This window comes from Vipera berus, assembly GCF_964194415.1.
Source record: "Vipera berus genome assembly, chromosome: W".
Taxonomy (NCBI): Eukaryota; Metazoa; Chordata; class Lepidosauria; order Squamata; family Viperidae; genus Vipera; species Vipera berus.
In genome coordinates, this window is record NC_138210.1 from 24,036,143 (window position 1) to 24,062,984 (window position 26,842).

The window sequence follows — 26,842 nt, forward strand, 5'->3', positions numbered from 1 at the left end:
GCAAGAGGCTATATGATTTCAAACACCAAACATTTCTTTCCAAAGTTAAAATCTCCTTGTACGTAGTCACATCATGTTTGAAGCCAGCATGAATATTTTCTATTGCGTGTTTTGGAATTGCCCACTTTGTATTAGAGGGCGACAAAATCACCCCCAAATATTTAACCCTCTTAACAATCTCAAATCCAGTTAATCCTTCTAAGAGAGCCTTCTGTGAAACTGTCATATTTTTAGCCAAAATTTTAGTTTTCTGTGTATTTACCTTAAATCCAGAAACCTTCCCATATTGTGTTATTATCTCCATCAGGTCCACAACAGAGTGCTCTGGCTGGGTCACTGTAACAACCAGATCATCTGCAAATGCTCTCAATCTATAGTCCTGATCCCCAACTTGTATCCCCTTAATTTTTCCCGAACTCCGAATCTTAACCAATAATATCTCTAATGTTAACACAAATAACAAGGGCGATAACGGACACCCCTGCCTTGTGCCCTTCTCAATGTTACATGCTGCTGTCAGGCTATTGTTAACTATGATTCGGGCAGTTTGTTTTTGATATAATGCCCTAATCGGCTGTAAGAAATTTTCCCCAAAATCCATTTTATATAAAACTTTCAACAAAAATTGCCAATTCAATTGATCAAAGGCCTTTTCAGCATCTAAAAAAATTAGCGCTGCAGAGATCTGGTTGTGCCTTTCCAAAAACTCTAAAACATCAACTATATGTCTCACATTATTTTTCATTTGCCTACCACTAATAAACCCCGTTTGATCCCCATGAATCACCTGTTGCAGAACCCTCATCAGTCTATTAGCCAAAACCTTAGCAAATATCTTATAATCTGTGTTCAAAAGCGATATCGGTCTGTAATTTTTAACTTGAGTAGCATCCTGGTCTTCCTTCGGAATCAAAGAGATAAAAGCTGTTCTCCAAGACGGTGGCACCTTTCCCTCCCTCTGAATTGTCTGAAACAGTTCCTTTAACGGCTTTATCATCTCAAATTGTAAATTTTTATAATAGGCTGCAGTCAAGCCATCCGTACCTGGCGCTTTATCCAACTTCAATTCCTTAATTGCTGTAAGAATTTCTTCTTCTGTAATCAGTTGATTAATCCCCTCTTTTTGTACTTGCGTAAGAACTGGGATGCTAGCATTCTCCAAATATATATCAATATCTTTTACATTAATTTCCTCTTTAGTATATAATTTCGAATAAAAATCCACAAAAGCATCCTTAATAAGATTCTGTTGAAACACAACCCTTCCTTTATACTCAATCTTATCTATATTAGAGGCCCTTTGTTTTTTCCTCAGTCTATAAGCTAACCATCTGCCTGGCTTATTAGCGTTGCAAAAAGTATTATGCTTAGCAAACCGCAGATTGGTTGCCACTTGATCTGCCATTAATTTATCAAATTGTCCTCTTAGCAGTCTAATAGCCTCCTTAACCTTCACATCCTCTGGATTCAGAATCAAAGCCTTTTCTTTTTCCTTTATTTCATTCTCCAGTTCTTTCCTTCTAGTTTCCACTGCACGTCTATGTCTATTATTCATATATATCAACACCCCTCTCATATATGCCTTGCTAGCATCCCAAACCATATCCATAGAGGTACCCTTATTCATATTAATCTCAAAAAAATCCTTCATCCGCTGTTTGCATTCTTCCACATTTCTCTGATTTCTAAACAAATTCTCATTTACACGCCATGAGCGCCTGTCTCTTTTCTCCTTATCAATCTCCAACCAAACTGGACTGTGGTCAGAAATAGTTCTTGCACAAATCTTCACCTTTTTAGTTCTCAAAAAAAAATCATTAGTCAACAAGATAAAATCAATCCTCGAAAAAGATTGGTGTCTATCAGAATAAAAAGTATAATCCTTCTCCTGCAAATGCCTCTCACGCCAAATATCTCTCAATTCCAGGTCGTCCTTCATTTCAAAAAAAGATTTAGGCAATCTAGCATGACTTGGAATGCGCTTAAAAGCTCCAGCCTTGTCCAACTGTGCATCCAAGACACCATTCCAGTCTCCCATAAGAATAAAAGATTTATAATCCAACTGGGTAAGCTTTGTGTGGAGTAAGCTAAAAAAATCCGCTTGTTGTTGATTAGGTGCATATAATCCAACTAGAAGCGTCTTTTTGCCTTCTAACAACAGCTCAATCATAACATATCTTCCATGCTTATCTACTTCAATTAAGTCTGCTGTTAAGGCACTTTTAACATAAACAACCACTCCATTTTTCTTATTCTCTGCAGAGGCAACAAATTGCGTACCCAGTCTCGAGTTCAATAAATACTTTTGATCCAAAACTCTAATATGCGTTTCTTGCAAACATATAACATCTATCTTAAATTGTTTTAAATATTGAAAAACTTTCTTCCTCTTCTGCGGTGAATTTAGTCCATTAACATTCCAGGTTAGAAATTTAGTTGCCATGCATATCCTCCCAAAGCTCTTGGAGCACAGCTTTGATAGGGCTAATTTCTTTAGGCCGTGCTCCTCCCACAGCTTGCGTACGTTGTGAAGAATCTGAAGACTTTTGCTGATCTTGTTCTTTTATTTTCTTTGCTCGTTTTAAAGCAGCACGCGTTACTCTTTGCTCTCTAGGATCATCCAAAGAAGTTGTATCTTGATCTACTCCAGGGCCACTTTCCTCTGTTTCATCCTCTTGATGTTCTCCTTCTCCCGATCCCTTTCCAGCTTCCAGAAGTGTTGATGGGGTTGCTTTTAAGACGTTATTGTAGAAATCACGCGCTTGCTTCACAGTAATCAGCCGATACCTTTTACCTTCATGCATCACCATCAGCCCATCTGGAATCTCCCATCTGAACCTTATATCTCTTTGCTTAAGCTCATGCACGAGAAATGTATAGTCCTTCCTTCCCCTTAAAATCCTTGGAGGAATTTCTTTTAAAACCAAGACTTCTTGTTCAGCAATCACCACTTTAGCATCATAGGCAGCTTGTATAACTTGATCTCTAATCTCTCTTTTTGCAAAGTAAACCACCACATCTCTAGGCAATTTTCTCTGTCTGGCAATCCATGAATTCACCCGAAACACTTTATCCATAGCTGCTCTTATTTCAGATGCTGGCTGGTTTAATACCACTTCAAGAGCCTCAGAAATCAGCTGCTTTAAATCTTCTTTAATGTTCTCTTTTAACCCTCTGATTCTAACAGCAAACTGCATCTGGTAATATTGGGCTAGGCTTAACTCCCTTTCCATTTTGTCTCTTGCATTTTCATTCTCCCGTGCTTTTACTTCTAATATAGCGTTCCTTTGAGCCAGATCATCCATTTTTTCATCTAATTCTTCCACACATCCCGCCACTTTATGCACTGAAGACAAAATGTCTACCTTCATCACGCTGTACTTCTGTTCCATCCTCTCTTCCATTCTCTCCTCCAATTTCTCCAATTTCTCCTCCATCTGTGCAAATTTATCACCGATTGATTGATTGATTGATTCCAAAAGTTTATCCAGAGCATCTTGTAAATCCTTCGGTGTCAGCACTTCAGAAGGGTGCAACGCCTGTAGTGATGATTGTTGCACCGGCGAGGATCCACCGCTCCGAAGAGTTTTAGGGGGAGGTTTCGCCGCCATCTTTTAGTCCTCAATTATGACGCACTTTCACTTAAAGTTTAAAAAGTCCAAAAAGCTAGAAAGTATAGTAAAATAATCCTCTTCACCTTTCCCTCTTGCACCGCTCTGCCTGCTCCTTTAAATCATAGTTCTTTCCTCAGGCAGGGATGGTTCGCAGACGCCTGGCTCTGCTCCAAGAAGTTCGGAGCAGAGACGCCGGCCAGCTGGGAGCAACCCAGGCTTCGGGGGAGTTCAATCCTTCAGCCGCCCAAGCTCCAAGCTCAGGCGGCCCCGGAGAACTCTACCCCTACCTGAGACCTCACCCCCTCCTCTTCTCCCGAGGAGGGGGCTTCAATTTCGCCCGAACAGCTGATCAGCGCTGTTTCGGGCGAAAAAACAAACAGCTGAGCCGCGGGCAGCCCGGGAAGGCTGTCTTCGGCGCCGCGCCGCCACCGGAAGTCCCCTCATACACGATCTCATTGAGGAGGAGAACGCGGACCTGGCCTGCATCACGCAGACCTGGTTGGGCCAAGAGGGGGATGTCCCCCTCTCGGAATTATGCCCACCAGGCTTCCGGGTGCTTCACCAGCCACGGGCCCAGGGCAGGGGCAGGGGGGGTGGTTATTATTAGGGAGAGTCTTTGTCCGCAAGTGGCCACTATCCCTTAGATAGGCAGGTGTGAATCTCTCCTTTTGAAGTGGGGTCCTGGAGTTCAGTTGGGCCTATTGATTATGTACCTGTCTCCCAGCTGCGTGTCAGCGGCCCTGCCCAAACTTCTCAATGTCTTGTCCGGGTTGGCAATTGAGTTCCCCAGGCTCATAGTTCTGGGGGACTTCAATCTGCCTTCCATGGGTGAGGCGTCTGAGTTGGCTCGAGAGTTCATGTCCTCCATGACGGCCATGGACCTGACTCAAATAATTCAGGACCCGACTCAAAATGGAGGGCACACACTCGACCTGGTTTTTATCTCTGGGCAGTGGATTAATGGTCTGGGTAGGGGAGATTTAACCATCCAACCCCTGTCATGGTCCGATCATTTCCTTCTACGGCTAGACTTTCAGTACGCCACCCCCCACTGCTGAGAGGCGGAACCAACTAGGTGGTTCCGCCCCAGGCGCCTGATGGACCCTGAGAGGTTCCAGACGGAGCTTGGGACATTTCCTGCTTCCCTTGCCCACGACTCTGCCGAGGCCCTAGTGGCAGCCTGGGAGAGGGTGGCTGCTGGGGCCTTGGATCGAGTTGTGCCTTTGCGGCCTCTGACCCATTGCAGATCTCGGGTGTCCCCCTGGTTTACCGAGGGACTCCGAGAGATGAAGCGCTGGAAAACACACCTAGAGAGCTGTTGGAGGTCCAGCAGATCCGAATCTGATCAAACACAGCTAAGAACTTATCTTAAGTCTTACCTAGTGGCGATGGAGGCGGCAAAGCGTGTTTACTTTTCCGCTCTCATTGCGTCTGCAGATAACCGCCCAACCGCCTTGTTTAGAGTGACCCGCTCACTGCTTAATCAGCGACCGAGGGATGACCCCTTGCAAGGTAGGGCTGAGGAATTTGTACAGTATCTGCAGGACAAAATCGCTCAGATCCAGACTGGTTTGGACTCCGACTGGGCGGAATCCGATGGAGTGGAGAGGGCAGGTCTTGGTTATACCATTTGGGGTGAGTTTGACCCTGTGTCTTTGGATGATGTGGACAGGATTATGTGTAGACTGAGCGCTACAACCTGTTTATTGGACCCATGTCCCTCCTGGCTAGTTTCTGCTGCTGGGGAGGTGACAGGGGGCTGGCTCCAGGCAGTTGTCAACGCTTCATTGACAAAGGGTGTCTTCCCCTCCACCTTAAAAGAGGCGGTGATAAGGCCCCTTCTCAAGAAGCCTGCCCTGGACCCGGCCTTGTTAAATCACTATCGTCCTGTCTCCAACCTTCGCTTTGTAGTGAAGGTTGTTGAGAGTGTTGTGGCGCGTCAGCTTCCACATTTCCTGGCTGAAGCAGATTATCTGGACCTGTACCAGTCCGGTTACAGACCCAGTTACAGCACGGAAACGGCATTGGTCGCACTGGTAGATGATCTCTGGTGGGCCCGGGACAGGGGTTGCTCCTCTGTCCTGGTCCTACTTGACCTCTCAGCGGCTTTTGATACCATCGACCATGGTATCCTGCTGCGACGGCTCAAGGGGTTGGGAGTGGGAGGCACTGTTTTACGGTGCTTCTCCTCCTACCTCTCGGGCCATTCGCAGTTTATAGTGGCAGGGGGGCAGAGATCTACCCCGAGGCCCCTTTCTTGTGGGGTACCTCAGGGGTCAGTTCTCTCCCCCCTCCTGTTTAACATCTATATGAAGCTGCTGGGTGAGATCATCTGTGGCTTTGGGGTGTGGTATCACCAATATGCGGATGATACCCAGTTGCTGTGGATACCGGCATCTCGCATTGTCCAACATGTTCCATCTCTTTTGATGGGCGGAGAGCTATTGCCCCCCTCAGAAAGGGCTCGCAACTTGGGTGTCCTCCTGGATTCATGGTTTAACCTGGAAGATCATTTAACTGCCGTGACCAGGGGGGCCTTTGCACAGGTTCGCCTGGTGCGCCAGTTGTGCCCTTTTTGGACCGAGATGCCCTATGAATGGTCACCCACGCCCTTGTCACTTCTCGCCTGGTTTACTGCAATGCTCTCTACATGGGGCTGCCCTTCAAGTGTGCCCGGAGGCTTCAGCTGGTGCAAAATGCGGCCACGCAGGTGCTTATGGGAGTATCTCAATACTCCCATGTTACACCTATCCTGCACGAGCTGCATTGGCTTCCGGTTGCCCTCCGGGTGCGATTCAAGGTGCTGGTAATTACCTTTAAAGCCCTACATGGCTTAGGCCCGGGGTACTTGCGAGACCACCTGCTGCCAATGTCAACCTCCCATCACCCAGTTCGCTCCCACAGAGTCGGCCTCCTCAGGGTTCTGTCAGCCAGGCAATGCCGGCTGGCAACCCCCAGGGGGAGAGCCTTCTCTGTGGGCGCACCGACCCTCTGGAATGAACTGCCTCAAGAGCTGCGGACAGCCCCTGACCTTCAATCCTTCCGCCGTGACCTCAAGACATGGTTGTTCCAACAAGCGGGCCTGGACTGACCATGGTTTTTAATTTGGTTTTTATTGTGTTAAATTGTCCCGTATTTCTTATATTCATTGTTTAATTCTTTTTTAATTTTTGTATTTTATGTCTCTTAATTTTTATTGTTGTGAGCCACCCTGAGTCCTTAGGGAGAAGGGTGGCATATAAATTTAATAAATCCTAATCCTAAGAGTCTCCTCCTGACACACAGACTGTATCACAGGATTTGGACAGTCAACCTACACCAAAAAGCAGTCCTGCAGATTTCGGTGCACAATCGGACTTTGGTTTGGGCCGACCGGGACAGGCCGGCCAAAGGGACTCAAATCACTTTGACTCCACTGAACCGCAGAGCCCTGGTCTACCCAGCCTGGCAGGCAAGCAGGTAGACCAGGGAATCCCTGTAACCCCTAGACGTTCTGAACGAGCACGAAGAACACCTAAGTATCTGCAAGATTATGCAAGCAAATGAGAGTTTGTACTATCCAGGGGAAAGGGGTGTAATGTATTGGCCTTATATGTTTGAATAACTTGCTTTGTGTTTAACTGTTGTTTAATGGCTGACCTACTTTTGCATGTTTTGTAATGGTTGCTGGGCTGAGCTAGACTTGCTGTCTCCAGCTGGTTAAATAGGTTTTGGGCAGGAAACTGCTGCTTTAAATCTATTGGTTGCCACCTAGAGGCCAACTGTATAAATAGCTGCACAGCAGCTATTAGCTTGCTTCTGTTATGTTCTGACTCTCAATAAAACTTGTTGCTGTTTGAACCCTTCATCTCACTCAATGCCTGCAAGAACTGAATACATAACAGACACAAAAACATTACAAAATGAAACAAAAAAACCAACTCCACAAAAAGGTAAACAAGCCCAATGAAACATTCTGAGCCACTGAAACAGTTTTATATCAAACTTTAGTATTGCTGTTAATATAAAGTTAGTCAAATTCCAATTTAACCAGATTCCATTCAGATGGAAACAAACTTTCCATCAAGTAGGCCAAAACATCTACAAATCTAAGCAAAACAATTCAGAGTAATTTCTTTTGGGTGATGATATATAGGTCTAACTAAAACTCAAAGATTTCTCCCCCACCCTCAAAAGATGTCCAACAATTACTGTCTCCTCTTTCCACAAAAAAAATTGCAAGCTGAAACTGCAAGAGTGGGCATTAAATTTCACATCCACCCCCCTTCCTCATACCAGAATTCTAAGCAGAGAAAAAAAATAGTTAAAACGACCAGGCCCCCCCCTCTTCTGTCTGTCTAATTCTTAAAGTAACACAGCGAGGGTGGGGAGAGAGACAGGAAAAAAGTAAAAGAAATTTTACAAAAATATCACTACTAAAAAAAAATTGCTCTCCTTTAAATGCATTTTCCATACATTCTCTCACACATACTCCATGGAACTGTCTCATGCAAACACTTGCTATTGATTTCCCATTTACTTTTAGAACAATAAAATCTGCAATTTACTGTTCCTTTCAAAGCCTGGGATGGGGTGGGTGGGTGGGTGGGGTTTGAGGGCTAACACACACACATTTACATATCAGCAAATTAACTCATTCACTTCCATTCTAACTGCTTGCATAAACAATTTCACATAAAAAAATTTCATTTCATACTTTCTCCAGGCAAACCATATATTGTTAAATAAGGCCTTTTTGTTTGGTGTTATCAGAGAGGATTTTGACCCTCTTCCAAGTCTTGGAAATAACACAGAACATCACAGACAGCCTTGGTGGAGCAGTGGGCTAATGCCTCCTTAAGTAACACCAGCTGCCTGCAATTAGTGCAGGTTCGCAGCCCACCAGGCTCAAGGTTGACTCAGCCTTCCATCCTTCCGAGGTAGGTAAAATGAGGACCCAGATTGTTGGGGGCAATTAAGCTGACTTTGTAATAATGCCGCTTGGGGGTGTGTGAAAGCCCTAATAAGCAGGCATATACATAGAATGAAGGCTACTGCTAAGCTTGTAAGCCGCCCTGAGTCTTCGGAGAAGGGCGGGATATAAATGGAATTAAAATTAAAAAAAATAAAAAATATATACACAGATACTATTAAAACAACATTTATTTAGACATATGGCTTGTCCTGCAAGAAGCGAGAAAAATCATGAGGTGATTCCAACCAAACATGTGGTTTTATAGGGCCCTTTAACCATCTCCAATTTTTCTCACCTTTCCAAGCCCAAGCTTAATGTTCCAAATGTCCATATATACAGGTGAAACTCGAAAAATTAGAATATCGTGCAAAAGTTCATTTATTTCAGTAATGCAACTTAAAAGGGGAAACTAATATATGAGATAGACTCATTACATGCAAAGCAGGATGGTTCAAGCCGTGATTTGTCATAATTGTGATGATTATGGCTTATAGCTCCTGAAAACCCCAAATGCACAATCTCAGAAAATTAGAATATTGTGAAAAGGTGCAATATTCTAGGCTCAAAGTGTCCCACTCTAATCAGCTAATTAAGCCATAACACCTGCAAAGGGATCCTGAGTCTTTAAATGGTCTCTCAGTCTGGTTCAGTAGGAATCACAATCATGGGGAAGACTGCTGACCTGACAGTTGTGCAGAAAACCATCATTGACACCCTCCATAAGGAGGAAAAGCCTCAAAACGTAATTGCAAAAGAAGTTGGATGTTCCCCAAGTGCTGTATCAAAGCACATTAATAGAAAGTTATGTGGAAGGGAAAAGTGTGGAAGAAAAAGGTGCACAAGCAGCAGGGATGACCGCAGCCTAGAGAGGATTGTCAGGAAAAGGCCTTTCAAAAGTGTTGGGGACTTTGTTCCGGTGGCAACGCCGCGCCGATGGTGGCTTTTCTTCGGCTGCCCGTCCTGAGGCTTTGTTAAAACCATGAAGACGGTGACAATCAGCTGTCCTGCAGCTCATAAACTTCCCCCTCAGGAGAAGAGGGGGAGGTGAGCTTTTCTCGTGTAGAGATAGAGCTCCCCGGGACCTCCCAGAAATATCTGGGGGTCGGAGGGTGAGAGCTCCCATGGAGCTGAGGCTTTCTCCGAGTCCAGGACGCCTTTGCTCCGAGTTGCAGGGGCAAAGCTAGATGCCGCATCCACATCTGCGGATTATAGTGACTTGTGACTGATTTGAAAGCTGACAGAGCTGATCAGGAGGAGCTAAATTTGCAAGTATTTAAAACTTTAACTCAGGGAGCATTAATCTTCTCCACACCTTAATTTGACTTTGAAAGGAAAAGATGGCGCCGAAATGTTTTTCTTTTGTTTTTTGAAAGAATAAAGCGTGAAGAAAGAGTTATATTTTGCTGAAGTTTAAATAATATATTGGATTTTTGTGTATTTCAGAGTTTTTAAAAGTTTTTTTAAGATTGGTTTTTTGGGGGGGACTTTATTTTTAATTTGAAGTACTGAGGGAAAGTGAAAGTAATAAGAGAAATTGAATTGTAACAAGCAGGGAAATGGCTTCAAGACAGCAGGCAATTCCTGTTGTTTCTAAAAGTTCAATTTCTTCTCCTGTAACACAGCCTGTGATGCAATCCACTTCAAAGCCCAGATCCCCTCCACCTTTTCCTCCACCACCCGCATTTACACTTAAAGATCTGCAGGATGCTTTGAAGCTTCAAGCACAACAAACAGCCCAACAAATAAAGGAGGAGATGGCTGATCTTCTTGAGGGTAAAAACAGAGAGATGAGAGAAGACATATTGCTTGCACTTCAAGGGCTGGCCGCACATATTGAACGCTTAGATGACCGTGTGGAAGAGGTTGTGGAAAACAGTGAAAAATTAGAAAGTAGAATTGCCAAAGCTGAAAATAAAATTAATAGAACTGAGGATGAGGTGACTATCTCACAATATAGAGACATGGAATTTGCTCTGAGAATAAGAGGATTGAAAGAGAATCCACAAGAGGATTTGCAAGAGGAGGTAGTAAAAGCTATAGCTCCCATTTTGGGATGGGATCCTGAGGAGTTATCAAAGGAAGTGGATAAAATATTCAGGGTTAACTCTTGAATTGCGAGGCAGAAAAAATTACCTAGAGATGTGGTGATTTATTTTTCTAAGAGGTCACTTCGAAATGCAACTATCCAGGCCTTTTATCAACAGAGATTTCAAATTGCAGGTCAAGATATTATAATTTTGAAAGAAATACCTCCTAAAATTTTGAGAAAAAGGAAGGATTTTGGTTTTTTGTCTGAGGAGCTTAAAAATTGACAGATTCAGTTCAGATGGGAGATACCTATTGGAATAGTGGTAAACTATGCAGGGACATGATACCGACTTAATACGATTACAAAGGCAAAAGATTTTTATACTTATGGTTCACCACCATCTCCACAATTTAAGAGAACAGAAGAAAGTTTGGAAGATAAACAGCAAGTTGAAGGTGCAACATCACAGTTTGCTGGAGAGGTACAGCTGGCTGAATATACTGAACAGATTTTGGCGTTAAAGGGTGATCCAAAAGAACAGAGAATGACGTGGGCTGCGCATGCCCAAGATGGCGGACGTGCTGGGCTGAGCTCCGTGGTGAGTTCCCAGTTTTTGGCGTCCGCGGTGGTCTTTCAGGGTCCGACGGGTCCGCAGAGATGTTTTTTCTCTGTGTGAAGGTTTGAAGGGACGAATGACCTGAGAAGAGAGATTACCGGCATTTTCAATGGAGTTGCAGCCCTCCTTTTCGATTTCCATCTAAGAGCTTCGGCGTTTCCATCTGAGAGCTTCGGCGTTTTATCGGAGGCCCCGGTGGAGTTAGGAGGAGCCGCGGCTTGGAGGGCTCTGAGTAATCGATCTTCGGAGCCGATAGAGCCGTGGCCTAGAGTGGCCTCCGGAACTGCCGTTTGCCTGAGGAATGCCGTTTGCCTGCCGTTTGCTTGTGGAATGGAGGATGCCCAGCGTTGCTGTGGAGTGTCGGAGCGTCATGTCGTCATGGGAGCATCATGTCGGCTTATGGCTTCTTCGCGGTCTGTTTCCGTGGTCATCTGAGACTGCTTTATGCCCGTTTTCGACGGAGGAGACCTATGGCTGGCGTTGGACTCTTAGACTGCTGGCGCTGTGGGTTGCTGGCCGGACGACACGGGTTAGCTTGTGCCTTTTACGTTCTGGCCATCTGGACTTCAGTTGCCTGTGCTGGGTCCATCCATCTGTTGCTCAGCCTCTCCTGCTCTCCCTGCTTTGAGAAGAACTGTGCTCTCCAATTTGATCATTGTCACCTCCAGGTTGCTATGCCTGGGAACTGCTGCTCTTCTTCTCTTTCCCCCTATGAACCCACTGGACTCAGAAGGTCTGTGTCGAGCTGCTGTGAGAGGGTGGCTCGGATGTGCCATCACGTATACCAACCTATGCCATCTGCTGCCTCTCTAGAGGTGAGAGTTCTAGGGAGGTATGCCTTGTTTGGGTTGGTATTCCGTCCGCTCCAAAATGGATTTGAGCCCTCCGTGAGAGGGAGGTGCCCAACCTACTTTGGAAGTTACCTGAAAGGTACCCAGCTCAGTGGCAGGGACCTGGTGGACTGGACATTTTCGACCTTCCTTTGTACATCTTCCTGATTGGTCTGCCTATGGGACTGCCTGACTGGACCTACCCGGAAAATGGTCCGTTTGTTCTACTCTAGCACAGACTTGTTTGTGCTCAGGGGTGCCCCCCCTTCCTGGGCGCGACCCGCCTTTGTTTCCATCGCTCCTCTTGATGATGGGCCCAATTATTGGGACACCGAGAGATGGTTGGGCAGGGACAGGAGCCTCTGTCATAAATTTAATAAGAGACCTCTAGTGCGCTTTTTAGCAAACGTTTTTGTGGTGTTAGGGAGGGGGTGGGTTCACAGGTTTGGTTGGAAACTGGGGGGTTCCATCAACCGTTACTCAGAGCAGGCCTGAGATTGATTGCGCCATGACGGGGCTTGGGTTGGGTGCCTACGGGGCCCCGGAGCGGGGTGTGGGATTGCCTATTCCCACGACGGTAAGGAATGGCTGCAGGTGCATGAACAGAGGGCCGTATCAACATCTGGGAGCGCGTCCCCGCTGTCTCCAAGCGGTGATGCGCTCCGACCCTCTGGTTCCGGCCCGGGGTACCGGGAGTGAGGGTGAGCAGCCACCTGAGCTCAGGCTGGTGTATTTCAATGCCAGGTCCGTAACGAATAAGGCTCCTCTCATTCGTGAGTTGGTTGAGGAGGAGCATGCGGACCTGGCTTGCATTACGGAGACCTGGTTGGGCCCAGAGAGCGGTGTCCCCCTGGTTGATCTTTGCCCATCAGGTTTCCGGGTGCTGCACCAGCCTCGGGCTCAGGGTAGGGGCGGTGGAGTGGCAGTAGTGGCGAGGGAGACCTTATGTCCGCTGGAGGCCACCATGGTCCAGATAGTAGGGTGTGAGTCCCTCCTCCTGAGATGTGGCCCTAGAGCTCAGTTGGGCTTGCTGCTGGTGTACGTTTCGCCTAGTCGCGTAGCAGCAGCCCTGCCTGAGCTTCTCGATATCCTCTCAGGGTTGGTGGTTGAGTTCCCCAAACTTATAGTTTTGGGTGACTTCAACCTACCATCCCTGGGGGGGATCATCTGAGTTAGCTCGGGAGTTCATGGCTTCCATGACGGCCATGGACCTGATGCAGGTTATTCAGGGCCCGACTCATGGGGGGGGTCACACGCTTGATCTGGTTTTTCTATCCGGATGGTGGTTAGATGATCTCGGGGGGGGCTCCCCAACTATTACACCCCTGTCATGGACCGATCATCATCTCCTGCGGTTGGTCTTCCATTTTGCCACTCCCCGTCGTGGGGTTGCTGAGCCAATAAGATGGTTCCATCCTAGGCGCCTGATGGACCCTGAGCGGTTCCAGATGGCGCTTGGGCCCCCACCTGCCTCCTTTGCTCACAGCTCGGTCGATGCCCTAGTGGAAGCCTGGGAAAGGGCAGCCACAGAGGCACTCAACCAAGTTGTACCCATGCGGCCCTTGACCCAGCGCAGATCCCAATGGGCTCCATGGTTCTCCATGGAGCTCCGGGAGATGAAGCGTCGGAGACGGGGCCTAGAGAGCTGTTGGAGATCCAGCCGATCCGAATCCGACCGGTTATGACTAAGGTCGTTTACGAGAACTTATCTTGCGGCGATGAGGGTGGCAAGGTCTAACCACTTCGCCACCCTCATCGCGTCCGCAGATAATCACCCGGCCGCCCTGTTTAGAGTAACTCGCTCTCTCCTTAATCGGGAGGTGAGGGAGGACCCCTTGCAGGGTCGAGCCGAGGACTTTAGTCGATTTCTGTTGGACAAAATCGCTCGGATCCGGACCGGTCTGGACTCCGACTGGGCAGAGTCTGACGATGAGGATACGGGCAGCCTTGTCGATTTAATCTGGGAAGAGTTCGACCCTGTGACTCCTGAAGAAGTGGACAAGATCATGGGGAAGCTGAGCTCCACCACGTGTTTGTTGGACCCGTGTCCCTCCTGGCTGACTTATGCGGCCCGGGATGGGACACGAGGCTGGCTCCAGGCAGTGATTACTGCCTCTTTGAGTGAGGGTAGCTTTCCCGCCGCCTTGAAGGAGGCGGTGGTGAGACCCCTCCTCAAGAAGCCTGCCTTGGACCCAGCAATATTAAACAACTTTCGTCCGGTCTCCAACCTTCGCTTTCTGGCGAAGGTTGTTGAGAGCGTGGTGGCGTAACAGCTCCCTTTGTTCTTGGATGAAGCTGATTATCTAGACCCGTACCAATCGGGTTTCAGGCCCGGGTACAGCACGGAGACGGCATTGGTCGCGCTGGTGAATGATCTCTGGCGGGCTCGGGACAGGGGCTGCTCCTCTGTCCTAGTCCTTTTAGACCTCTCAGCGGCTTTTGATACCATCGACCATGGTATCCTGCTGCGGCGTCTCAGGGGGTTAGGAGTGGGAGGCACAGTTCTCCAGTGGTTCTCCTCCTACCTTCTGGGACGCTCGCAGTCGGTGTTGGCAGGGGGGCAGAGATCGACCTTGAGACCTCTCATTTGTGGAGTTCCTCAGGGATCGGTTTTCTCGCCTCTCCTGTTCAACATCTACATGAAGCCGCTGGGTGAGATCATTCGTGGTTTTGGAGTTGGATATCATCAATATGCTGATGATACCCAGCTTTTTATTTCGACCCCAAACCACCCCAGTGATGCCCTCGACGTGATGTCCCGCTGCCTGGAGGCGGTCCGGGTCTGGATGGGGAGGAACAGGCTTCGACTCAACCCTGACAAGACTGAGTGGCTGTTCGTGCCGGCATCCCGGGAAATTCCGATTATCCCATCTCTGGCCATGGGGGGGTGAGCTATTACCCCCCGTAGATAGGGCGCGCAACTTGGGGGTCCTTCTAGATTCACAGCTCTCTTTAGAAGAGTATATCGGAGCTGTGACTAGGGGGGCCTTTGCCCAGGTTCACCTGGTGCGCCAGTTGCGACCCTATCTAGACCGGGATGCCTTGCGTACAGTCACTCATGCGCTCGTGACTTCTCGTCTAGACTACTGTAATGCTCTCTACATGGGGCTGCCCTTGAAGTCCACTCGGAGACTCCAACTGGTGCAGAATGCAGCCGCGCGAGTTGTGCTGGGGTTTCCCGATACTCCCATGTTACACCTTTGCTCCGCGAGCTGCATTGGAAATCATAACTCAATATGGGAAAGTTTCTGGTTTTAAGGTAAATGCAGAAGAGCTGAAGGCCGCTATTGAAGCATCCTGGTCTTCCATAACACCTCAGCAGTGCTACAGGCTGATAGCTTCCATGCCACGCCGCATTGAGGCAGTAATTGCTGCAAAAGGGGCCCAAACCAAGTACTGAGTACGTATGCATGCTTATACCTTTCAGAGGTCCGATATTGTTCTATGTACACTCCTTGTTTTATTGATTGCATGTAATATTCTAATTTTCTGAGATTGTGGATTTGGGGTTTTCATGAGCTGTACGCCATAATCATCACAATTATGACAAATCACAGCTTGAACTATCTTGCTTTGCATGTAATGAGTGTATCTCATATATTAGTTTCCCCTTTTAAGTTGCATTACTGAAATAAATGAACTTTTGCACAATATTCTAATTTTCTGCGCTCCTGTCATACTCGGTGCCCCATTAGTAGCCACTGACACCAGGTGGGAGGTGTTTATTTCTTTGGTTCTTAAATAATCCAAGACAGCCTTACAGATGTCCTCCCCCTGTGTTTGGCCTTTTAGTGGTATCAACTCAATCATTTCTTCCTGTGGCCCAGCAGAGTTCACATATCAGGAGAACAGCGCTATTTGTTCAATATCACCTTTGTCTTTGGATGCGTCACGGGCGATTGAGTACGCCACAGCTGAATTGATGTCTTTAATTTTCTCTCTGGTGATGTTTTCTGGCATTTTTATGGTTCTGTCTTTGACAGTCTTTGCAGAGAGAGGCATCTCTCTGATTTTCTGCACAATTTCACTCTTGTTTTTGAAGACTGAGAATAGATGTTCTGAAATCTTAATGAATGATTCTTTTATATAATCCCCATCTGTGAACGGCTTCCCGTGCATGACTATTTCCTGAGCGGCCACAAAACTAGCATATGTAGTTGAATTTGCAGACTTCAACCACTTCTTAAAATTATTTTTGCTCAGATAAACCTTCCACATCAATTCCAAAATGGCTTTTTTTCTCTCATGTCCATCCGGGTATTTTTCAGCAAAGGCTGTGTGTTTATTCTGGAAATGTCTTGCAACATTTGACTTTTTGTTGTTTGCCAATTTCTCACCACATATTAAACATACTGGTAAACCAGTCTTGTCAGTAGTGAAATCAAATGAATCTGCTCACGTATAATTAAACATTCTGTTTTCTTCTGAAATTTTTATTTTCTTGCATTTATCCATGGTTGGCCTACTGGGGGTCGAAAAGCACAATAAAACTCATGCCAGCGGGTGTCGCACATTGGCAATTGTGACCAGTACTTGGCATCAAATAATTTAACAACCAGTTCCCTGCAGAATTCCACCACCCCCCGCACGGAGCACCCCTCCGCCAGTACTTCCCCCCCACCCCTGACAGAGCGCTCCACTGTCACTGCTGCTTCCACCCCAGGACAGAGCACTCCGCCGCTGCTTTACCCAGTGGCAAAGGTGGAGATTGGGAGGCAGCGGCAGGGCATAGCCCAGGCATGGTCAAGCAGCAGCAAAGCTTGTCCTCCCCACTCAAGGTGCAGCAGCAGGATTGCTCTCAATAAGGCAGGTACACACGAGCAAGCAGCACACCTGGCTCTTATTGTTTGAGAGCAATCCTGCTGCTGCGCTTCTGTTATGTATGCAGGCATCTGCATAGCAACAGCCATCAGGGGGCGTTGGCCTGGACAGTTTCGGCGGGAAACCTAGGGCCAACCCCATTGGCTGTTAGCTTACCTGGCCAGGTATATAAGGAGGCCAGGTAGCCCTCATTCCTTCGCCCAGTGCGCTCCCACAGGGAGGGTCTGCTCAGGGTCCCGCCGGTAAGAGATTGCCGGCGGGTGACACCCAGGGATAGGGCCTTCTCGGTGGGAGCGCCTGCCCTCTGGAACCAGCTGCCGGTGGAGCTGAGAACTGCCCCCGACCTCCGATCATTCCGCCGGGGCCTGAAGACCTGGCTCTTCGAGCTCTCGGGCCCAGACTGAGGAGAAATTTTAATTTGGGGTTCTTTTTAATCGACTACAGGGTCAATTTAATATTTTTTAATTTGGTTCTTAATTTTTGTATTTTGGATTTTTAATTCCCTGTAAACCGCCCTGAGTCCTCAGGGAATAGGGCGGTATATAAATATAACTAAATAAATTCCTCAGTTCACTTCCCCTTCCAATAAAGAGCTGAACTCACACACCGGCTGGCGTCTCTCTTGCGTCGGACCCACTACACAATAGTGGCGACGAAGGTGGGATTGCTGCCGACCAAGAGCTGAAGTCACTGGGGAAACGCTCCACGAGCTGAAGGGAAAGGCATTTTTCCTTCTTCCCCCCACGACCGCCAGCCGAACCGGCAACGCCAAGCGCCACATCCACGACCAACTGCCGCCATGGCTAGAGCCGGACAACCCCGCGAATTCGAGAACCGCCGCCCCGAAACCTGGACCCGTTACCTGGCTCACGTTGAACTGTACATGCGGTTCAATCAGATATCCGAGGACGGTGCAAAGGCGGCCGCCCTGCTGTGCCTTGGGGGACCAGCGCTGCTGGAAGTCGCCGCGAACCTGTTCCTCAGGAGGCCATCAACACCGTCGCGTACCGAGACCTCGTGGCCAGGCTCAACGCACATTTCAGGCCCCGGCGCTCCAAGGTGGCCGCACGGTCACAATTCGAGAAAAGGGACCAGCGCCCCGACGAGACCGGCGCCGACTTCCTCGCCGCCCTACGGGAAGCTGCCGTCGCTTGCAGGTTCACAAATTTGGAGGAGCGACTACGGGACCAGCTGATTTGCGGCCAAAGCGACAGGCGGTTGCAGGAGCGCCTGTTCGAAAGAGAGGAGGTCTCTCTCCAGGAAGCCGAGGACGCCATCCTAGCCCACGAAGCGGCCTGCGGGGCCGTCCAAGCCTGCCAGGGAACCCGGCCCGGCAACCAGGCAACCAGCGTCCACCGGCAAGGGGCCACAGAGGAGGACGACCTGAGCATCGACCTCCTCCAGCGGAAGTTGACCCCCGACCAGCGAGCCAGACGCCCAGACAGGCCCAGGCCTCCCAGCAAAACTGCCGTTCCCCAGAGGTGCGCAGGGTGTGGTGGGAACCACATGCGCAGCCTCTGCAAGTTCCGGTCCGCCACGTGCCGGGCCTGCAAGAAAACAGGCCACATAGCCGCCGTCTGCCGTAGCCACCGCCCCCGAGAGGAGATCCACGAGCTGCAGCCGGAGGAACCGCCGTTCGAAGGTACTGGGGCCCCCACCAAAACAAAAATTGGCTATGTCGAGAGCCGGCTGGCCATTAACCACACGGGTAGCCGCCGGCTGCTCAAACCCAAAATTAGATTAACAATCCGTTTGCAAGGTGTCCCTTGCAGCATGGAGCTTGACTCCGGATCAGCGGTCTCGATTATTTCGGACGAGACCCTTAACCACATAATTAGCCGGAGCAAGCAACGGATTAAATTACGGCCTACTAAATTAACCCTGACCGATTTTCAGAATTCGCCGGTCAAGGTGAAGGGGGAGGCCACCATTTCAGTGGGGTTTAAGGGTCGCGAAGGGCACCTGGACGTTGTAGTGGTAGAGGGCCGCAGAGCCAGCCTGGTCGGGCTGGACTGGTTTGAGGCCCTGGGAATCTCAGTATCCGGGATCCATCGGATCCAGGGGGACTCCGTTGAGGCCGTTTGCCGGGAGTTCGCCGACGTCTTCGACGGGTCATTAGGCAAGTACACCGGGGCCCCCATATCGTTCAAGCTTAACTCGAACGTCTCCCCCGTTAGGGTCCGGCCGCGGCGAGTCCCGTTTGCGCTCAAACACAAAATCGAGCACGAACTAGACAAGTTGGTGGCCCAGGGAATCTTAGAGCCTGTAGATGGAGGGGAGTGGGAAACCCCCATTGTGACCCCCCTCAAGCCCAACGGGGAAATAAGGATCTGCGCCGACTATAAGTGCTCGGTGAACCGCGCCCTAAACCCGCACGCTTACCCGGTTCCCGCGGTCAGCCACGTTCTCGCTTCCCTCCAAGGCGGCACCATTTTTGCAAGGCTCGATCTTGCACAGGCGTACCAGCAACTCACGGTCACTAGGGAAACAGCTGACATCCAAACCATAGTAACCCATAGGGGGGCGTTCCGGGTGAACAGGCTGCAGTTTGGAGTCAGCGTTGCTCCCGGCATTTTCCAGGAGGTTATGGAAAAGACACTCAAGGGCATTCCAGGAGTCTGCCCCTATTTTGATGACATCCTGATCACAGGAGCATCAGCAGAGGAACTGGCAGGGAGGCTTAGGGAAGTGCTGGCAAGGCTGCGCACAGCTGGCCTCAAACTCAAAAAGGAAAAATGCAGCATAGGCGTTCCTTCCACAGAATTTTTGGGGTTCAGAGTAGACGCCAGGGGAATCCACCCCACAGAATCCAAGGTGAGGGCCATCAAACTAGCACCCACACCCAAGAACAAAGCAGAGCTTCAGGCATTCCTGGGTCTGCTGAATTTCTACCATACATTCCTCCCACACAAGGCAGCCATCGCTGAACCGCTCCACAGGCTGCTAGACAAACAGGCAACATGGGCCTGGACGGCCACCCATGATCAGAGCTTCAAGGCCCTGAAGGCATTGCTGTCGGACAAGTCCACAGTAACCCATTTCATTGAGTCCAAGCCCATTTGTATCGCCTGCGATGCATCCCCTTATGGTGTGGGCGCTGTCCTAAGCCACCTTGAGCCCAACGGGGCACAAGTCCCCATAGCATACTATTCTAGGACACTGTCTGGAGCAGAAAGAAACTACGCCCAAATAGACAAAGAAGCCCTGGCAATCGTGGCAGGAATCAAGAAATTCCACGATTACTTATATGGCAGGGAGTTCACTGTCTTCACGGACCACAAACCACTCCTGGGCCTGTTCACCACAGACAGGCAAACCCCCCAGAGTCTGTCCCCCAGGATGCTCCGGTGGTCCATCTTCCTTGCAGCATACAATTGCAAGCTGGTACACAAGCCAGGGAAGGAGATGGGCCACGCAGACGGTCTAAGTAGGCTCCCCTAGACACACACGACCCAGACCCAGCACCAGCCACACAGATCCTAGCCCTGCAGGAACTACCCGAGTGTCCAGTTCTTGCCAAGGACATTGCCAGCCACACAGCCACAGACAACATCATGGGCAGGGTGCACTCATGGGTTTGCACAGGGTGGCAGGACAAATCCCCGGGACCAGAGTTTCAGGCCTATTTCATTAGACGCGATGAAATCTCCACACACAAAGGGTGCCTCCTTTGGGGTAGCAGGGTCATCATTCCACCCGCACTACGCGCCAGGGTATTGGACTCCTTACACGAAGGGCACCCGGGGGTGGTCAGGATGAAGGCACTGGCTAGGAGCTACCTCTGGTGGCCCGGGTTGGACAAGGAGGTTGAGGATCGGGTCAAGGCCTGTTATACGTGCCAGAGATCCAGGCCAGAAGTGCCACATGCACCAGTACACCGGTGGGAGGCCACACACACGCCATGGTCCCGCATTCACATTGACTATGCGGGGCCATTCCAGGGTCAACTATTTTTAGTAGTGGTAGACAGTCACTCCAAGTGGTTAGAGGTAGTCCCTGTCCCCAACATGACCTCAGGGAGGACAATCCAGGTGCTCAGAGCTCTCTTTGCCACACACGGCCTCCCCGACGTAATTGTGTCTGATAATGGGCCTCAGTTTACTGCTGCTGATTTCCAGGCGTTCTTGAAGGCGAACTGGATTAGGCACGCCACCTCCGCGCCTTTCCATCCATCTACCAACGGGCAGGCCGAACGGATGGTAAGGACGACCAAAGACGCACTCCGGCGCATCATCAGCGGGGACTGGCACCACAGACTGGCCAAATTTTTACTAGCCCAACACACAACACCATGCGTGGCTACCGGCAAGAGCCCAGCAGAACTGCGATGGGGACGGCGCCTCATTACCAAGCTGGACCGCCTACACCCAGACTGGGTAGCAGCCGAAACCGGTAGGGCAACATCACCATCACCACCATCATCACCATCACCACCAGCATCACTACCATCACCATTGCCATCATCACCCACACACAGGGTCCTCAACCTGGGGGACCTGGTCTGGGCAAGGAACTATGGGGCTGGACATCCTTGGGTTCTGGGGACAGTGGTCGGGAAAACAGGACCCCTTTCGTACATTGTAGGGGTGGAGGGGGACAGACGCATAAGGCGACACATCGATCAGCTCAGAGGAAGAGTCCCTGAGCACGTCACACACGCCCCTGAGCGCGTCACACACGTCCCTGAACTCAACGCACACGATCAACAGGAGGACCACACTCCAGGAGAGGTCAACCCAGCTGAGGATGTCACAGGGCAGGGACCAGAGGAGGAGGACTTCCTGATGCCGGCTCCTTGCAGCCCTGCACAAAGGCCTCAGGAACCCACGGTCCAAGCCCAGGGGCCAAGCACACCCAGACGATCCACCCGTCCACACAGGACACCAGCCTACCTGTCGGACTATGTATGCAAGTGACCCTCACACAAGGACACCACTGTTTTTTTTATATATATACTCATAGTTATAGTAGTTGCATGTTGTTGTTGTTATGTGGGTCTTCTCTAAGGGGGGAGGGGTGTTATGTATGCAGGCATCTGCATAGCAACAGCCATCAGGGGGCGTTGGCCTGGACAGTTTTGGCGGGAAACCTAGGGCCAACCCCATTGGCTGTTAGCTTACCTGGCCAGGTATATAAGGAGGCCAGGTAGCCCTCATTCCTCAGTTCACTTCCCCTTCCAATAAAGAGCTGAACTCACACACCGGCTGGCGTCTCTCTTGCGTCGGACCCACTACACAATAGCTTCCACTTTCTTCAACCATGATCCCCCCTTTCCAGCCAGGTAGCTCTTCATGAATTTAACATGGACATAAACATGTTTCACCACCTTTATCAATATCACAAAGAAAAGTTTAAGAACTTTACTTGTGCTTGATCAGGTGCACTCATTTTCCTCCAGTCACTCTCTTGGCATCTCTATCCACATCATCACCCTCTGAAAGTCAGAGGACTCACAACAATCCACACTCATAGAGAGGATCCTGCAATCTAATCTGAGCTGTCATAACCTTTCATTCCAGCATGATTATAGCAGGTTATTCTCTATCTGTCTTTGTTTCATTCTCTCTGTCTCTGTCTCTCTCTCATTACAATGTTCTGTTTTTCAAATATTTTTATTAAGGATTATAAATGAAAAGAGTAAAAGCCAGTGCAAACTATAAAAACTACAAATAGAAAAATAGAAAAGAAAAAAATTGTGGGGGAAAAAAGAAAAGGACAGGAGAAAGAGGGGGGAAAAAACTTTCTCCATCCCAACAGCTAAAAAAAATTAGTAGCTTATCTTCCATCTTTACATACACCATAATTATCCCCATACCTCATCTCTTAATTAAAAGAAAACATCAAAATATTTCATTGAATGTTCTTTACTAAAAGTCTAGTAAGGACAACCACATATATTCATATTCTCTCTCTCTCTCTCCCTCTCTCTTCCTTCCTCCCTCCCTCTGTCAAGTTTCAGACATATGGGCTTTTCAAGTGACTCTGAGGCATTGTTTACCTTAAAAGTCCTTTATTAGCCTAATACACCGGCAAATGCTTGCTCGAAGGAAGCTGGAATCTGAAATCTCCGCCCCTTGCACAATATACTAAAACACAATTCTCCACCTTTCTAATTTTGTCATTAATCATATTCTCCAATTAATTTAAAGAATCAGTTTCCCTTCTCTAGTTAGAAATGGCCTTCAAAGGTGCAATCCTACTCGTCCCCCCAACCTTAAACTAAATCTCTTGTCAAGCAATAACATTCAATGTTAGCGGTGCTGACATCCACCCCCCCTTACAAAAAGGACAGATCCTGTAATGTAAACAAAACACAAGTTAGGTACTGGCTTTTGGTTTGTTGGGGTGTTTCTCATAAAACCTTTTGATAAGTCTGTCAGCTTTCACATCAGTAGATTTCACCCAAATGGCTTCAGACAATGGGTATCCCTTCCATTGTACTAGGTATTGCAATTTTCCCTTAAAGATTCTAGAGTCAAGAATATGTTTCACTTCATAATGGGTCTGACCTGCTACCATGAGGGGTCCAGGTGCTTTCTTAGGGGGAGGTCTTAAAGTGGAGGTTTGAAAAGGTTTCAGCGAGCTACAATGGAACACCGGGTAACTTTTTCCCAAAAGTCTGGGGAGTTTCAATTTTATTGTGACCGGGTTGATGATTTTCACAATGGGGAAAGGGCCCAAGAATTTCAGTCCCAATTTCTTATTGGGTAGCTTAAGGCGTAAGTACTTGGTCGACAAATAGACATTTTCCCCAACTTGGAATGTTCTTTGGGGAGCTCTCTTTTTGTCAGTTTGCTTTTTATAGGTCTCAAAAGTCTTTTTTAAGGCCACCTTTGCATTTTTCCAAACTTCTTCCCAACCCCTCTCCCAATGATCAAGAGTCTGGGAAGCGGAGGGTAACTGAGTGTATTCCGGTATGGGGTTGAATTCTTTCCCTGTGGCTACACGGAAAGGAGTGTAGCCGGTGCTGCTATGTACTGAATTATTGTAAGCCACCTCTGCGAAAGGGAGGTCCAGTTTGTTTGTTGGTAAGAGATGTAGCATCTAAGGTATTGTTCCACCATTTTGTTGGCGGATTCTGCGGCTCCATTAGTAGCTGGGTGAAAAGCAGTTGATAGGCCTTGAGATGTTCCAATTAATTTAAGAAAGTTTCTCCAAAAGTTCGCTGTGAACTGCACCCCTCTGTCCGAAAATATTCGTTTAGGGTCACCATGTAGTCGACAGATATGTTTTAGGAACAACTTAGTCAGGCGTTGAGCCGATTGAAGTTCTTTGCAGGCGATAAAGTGAGCATGGTTTGAAAATAGGTCTATCACAGTCCAAATGACAGTATTTCCTCTACTGTCGGGTAGGTCTACTATAAAGTCCATAGCTATTTCTTCCCATGGTTGAGAAGGTTCGGCCACCGGTTGCAGTAACCCAGGGGTCTTTCCTGGGATTCTTTTCATGGTGGCACATACAGTACAGCTCTTGACATAGTTTTCTACGTCTCGTTTTAGTCCCGGCCACCAAAATTGCCATCGAGGGAGATGTAATGTTTTTAGATATCCAAAATGTCCAGCCTGTTTGACATCATGGCTATGTTTGAGGGCATTAAGACGAAGAGCTTCAGGCAAGTACAATTTTCCCCCCTTGTAAGCCAGACCATCCCTGCATGTTAGGGATGTCTGATTGTCTTTAAACCATTGATCAGTGAGGAGTTCTCGCTTTATTTTCTTTACCCCAGGGTCATCAGGATTAGGGGTCCTGTGAGGTGTGAGTTGGGCCGCAGTTTGTGGACCGGGGATAATTGCCTCGTGAACTTCTTCGCATTCGCTTTTCTACTGTGGCAATCGGGAGAGCGCATCAGCTAGGAAGTTTTTTCTTCCTGGTATGTAAAAAAAGGTAAAGGTAAAGGTTCCCCCACACATTCGTGCTAGTCATTTCCCTATTTTTCTATTTTTCCTGGTATGTACTTTAGAGTAAAGTTAAAACGGTTGAAGTACTGTGCCCATCGTTCTTGTTTTGGGGACAATACACTGGCAAATGCTTGCTCAAAGGAAGCTGGAATATGAAATCTCCGCCCCTTGCACAATATATTAAAACACAATTCTCCACCTTTCTAATTTTGTCATTAATCATATTCTCCAATTAATTTAAAGAATCAGTTTCCCTTCCGTTAGAAAACCCACCAAGGTCTTATCTTCTCTAGTTAGAGATGTCCTTGAAAGGTGCAATCCTACTCATCCCCCCTCCCAACCTTAAGCAAAATCTCTTGTCAAGCAATAACATTCGATGTTAGCAGCATTGACACCCTCTCTCCCTCCCACTCCCTTGCCCTCTCTCTCCCTCTCAATCCCTCTCATCCTCTTTCCCTCTCCCTCCCCCTCCATCTCACCCTCCCTCCCCCTCCCTCGCTCCCTCTCTCTCTCCCTCCCCCTCCCTCCCTCTCTTCCTCTCTCTCTCCCTCCCTCTCTCCCTCCCTCTCCCTTCCTTCCCCTCTCTCCCTCTCTTTCTACCTATCACTCCCTCCCTCTCTCTCCCTCCTTCTCTCCCTCCCTCCCTCTCCCTCCCTCTCTCCCTCTCCCTCCCTCCCTCCCTCCCTGCCAAATGACACTGCCAAATGAATAGCCCCCACCGCTGCCACCGTAGCCCATTTGCTCCTCCCTCATGCTCCTCATTGCATCCCCTTTTTGCCAGAATCCCCCACGTAGAGTTGGATGAGGCTTCTCAAAGAGGAAGAGGCTACCATACCTGAGTAACTGATTGGAGGAGCGGTCCGGGTGGGAAGGGGGTGGGTGGATTTGAGCCCAGAGCACCTTTGCCTTGCATCAGCCATATCAAGTGGGAGGGCACCTCCGCCGCTGCTTCTGGCCACCTTCCTTGCTCAACAGGGCATGAGTGCATAAAAGGCGCTCTGTGGGATGAGAGCACATGGTGGCGAGAAAGAGCTGACCTTTCCTTCAGGCCCCGATAGGGTCTCGCCAGAGGCATTTATTAAAACTTCTTGAGCACAGCACAGCCGACACCTCTTTCCTGGTCCACAGTTTGGTCTACACGCCTTTTCTGATTTGGATATCCAGCGGTTCCCGCCAGCTGAAGGAGAAACCAGCTGAGAGCTGGAATGGCTTTCTGGAGTCGACGGTGCTAAGCGGCTTTGAGACTGGATAGGAAATTGTAAAGCAGCCTTGGCTGAAGCTCTTCCAGCTGCGGAGCTTCCTAAGGAAACGCTCTTCTCCTCCTCCTCCCTCAAATTGGCTGCTAGCGGCTTGGGTGGCTCTGCTCCATCCGAATTAAAGAAAGAGGAGGCCAGCAGAAAGCAGCTTTCTTCAACTCAGACAGAGCAGAGCCACCCAAGCCGCTAGCAGCTGATTTGAGTGCAGAAGACAAAGAGAAGTAGAGCGTGAGGCCGGCTGGCCAGGTGAGAAGGTCAGCAATGGTGGTTGGGTAGGGGGGATCATGGCAGTGGCATTGGCAGCTCCCCCGACCCAGCCCATTTCCCCAGCTCCATACGATGCTTGACAGAAACCACCCCCCACCCCCCACATGCCCAATCAGACCCACGTGGCACCTTTCCAGCAGTCCTCCGTCTCTTCCTCTGCCACCACCACGTGCAGTCCCAAGAAGAAAAGACATTTGTGGGCAGTCCCACAAACAAAAGAAGTTCAATCAATCAATTCCAACTTCGCAAGATCTTTTTTTTTCGTGAGAAGTTGGAATTGATTGATTGAACTTTTTTAGTCCCACTTCTTTTTTTGTGGGATGGCAAATGGCAGAGGAGGACTGGGAGCTGCAATGAAAGAACCACATGCAGCTCCAGAGCCGCGGGTTGCTGACCTATGGACTTGACGTTCAGCTCACCCACTATAAAAACCTCCCCCACCTGAAACCGAGCCGAGGCCAGAGCAATCCAAACAGCAACCACCACCCCAAGAATCTCCAACTGCTGCAGCTGCTGAAAGACCCAGGCCACCTGCAGGCCTGCCAATCAAGTGCTTC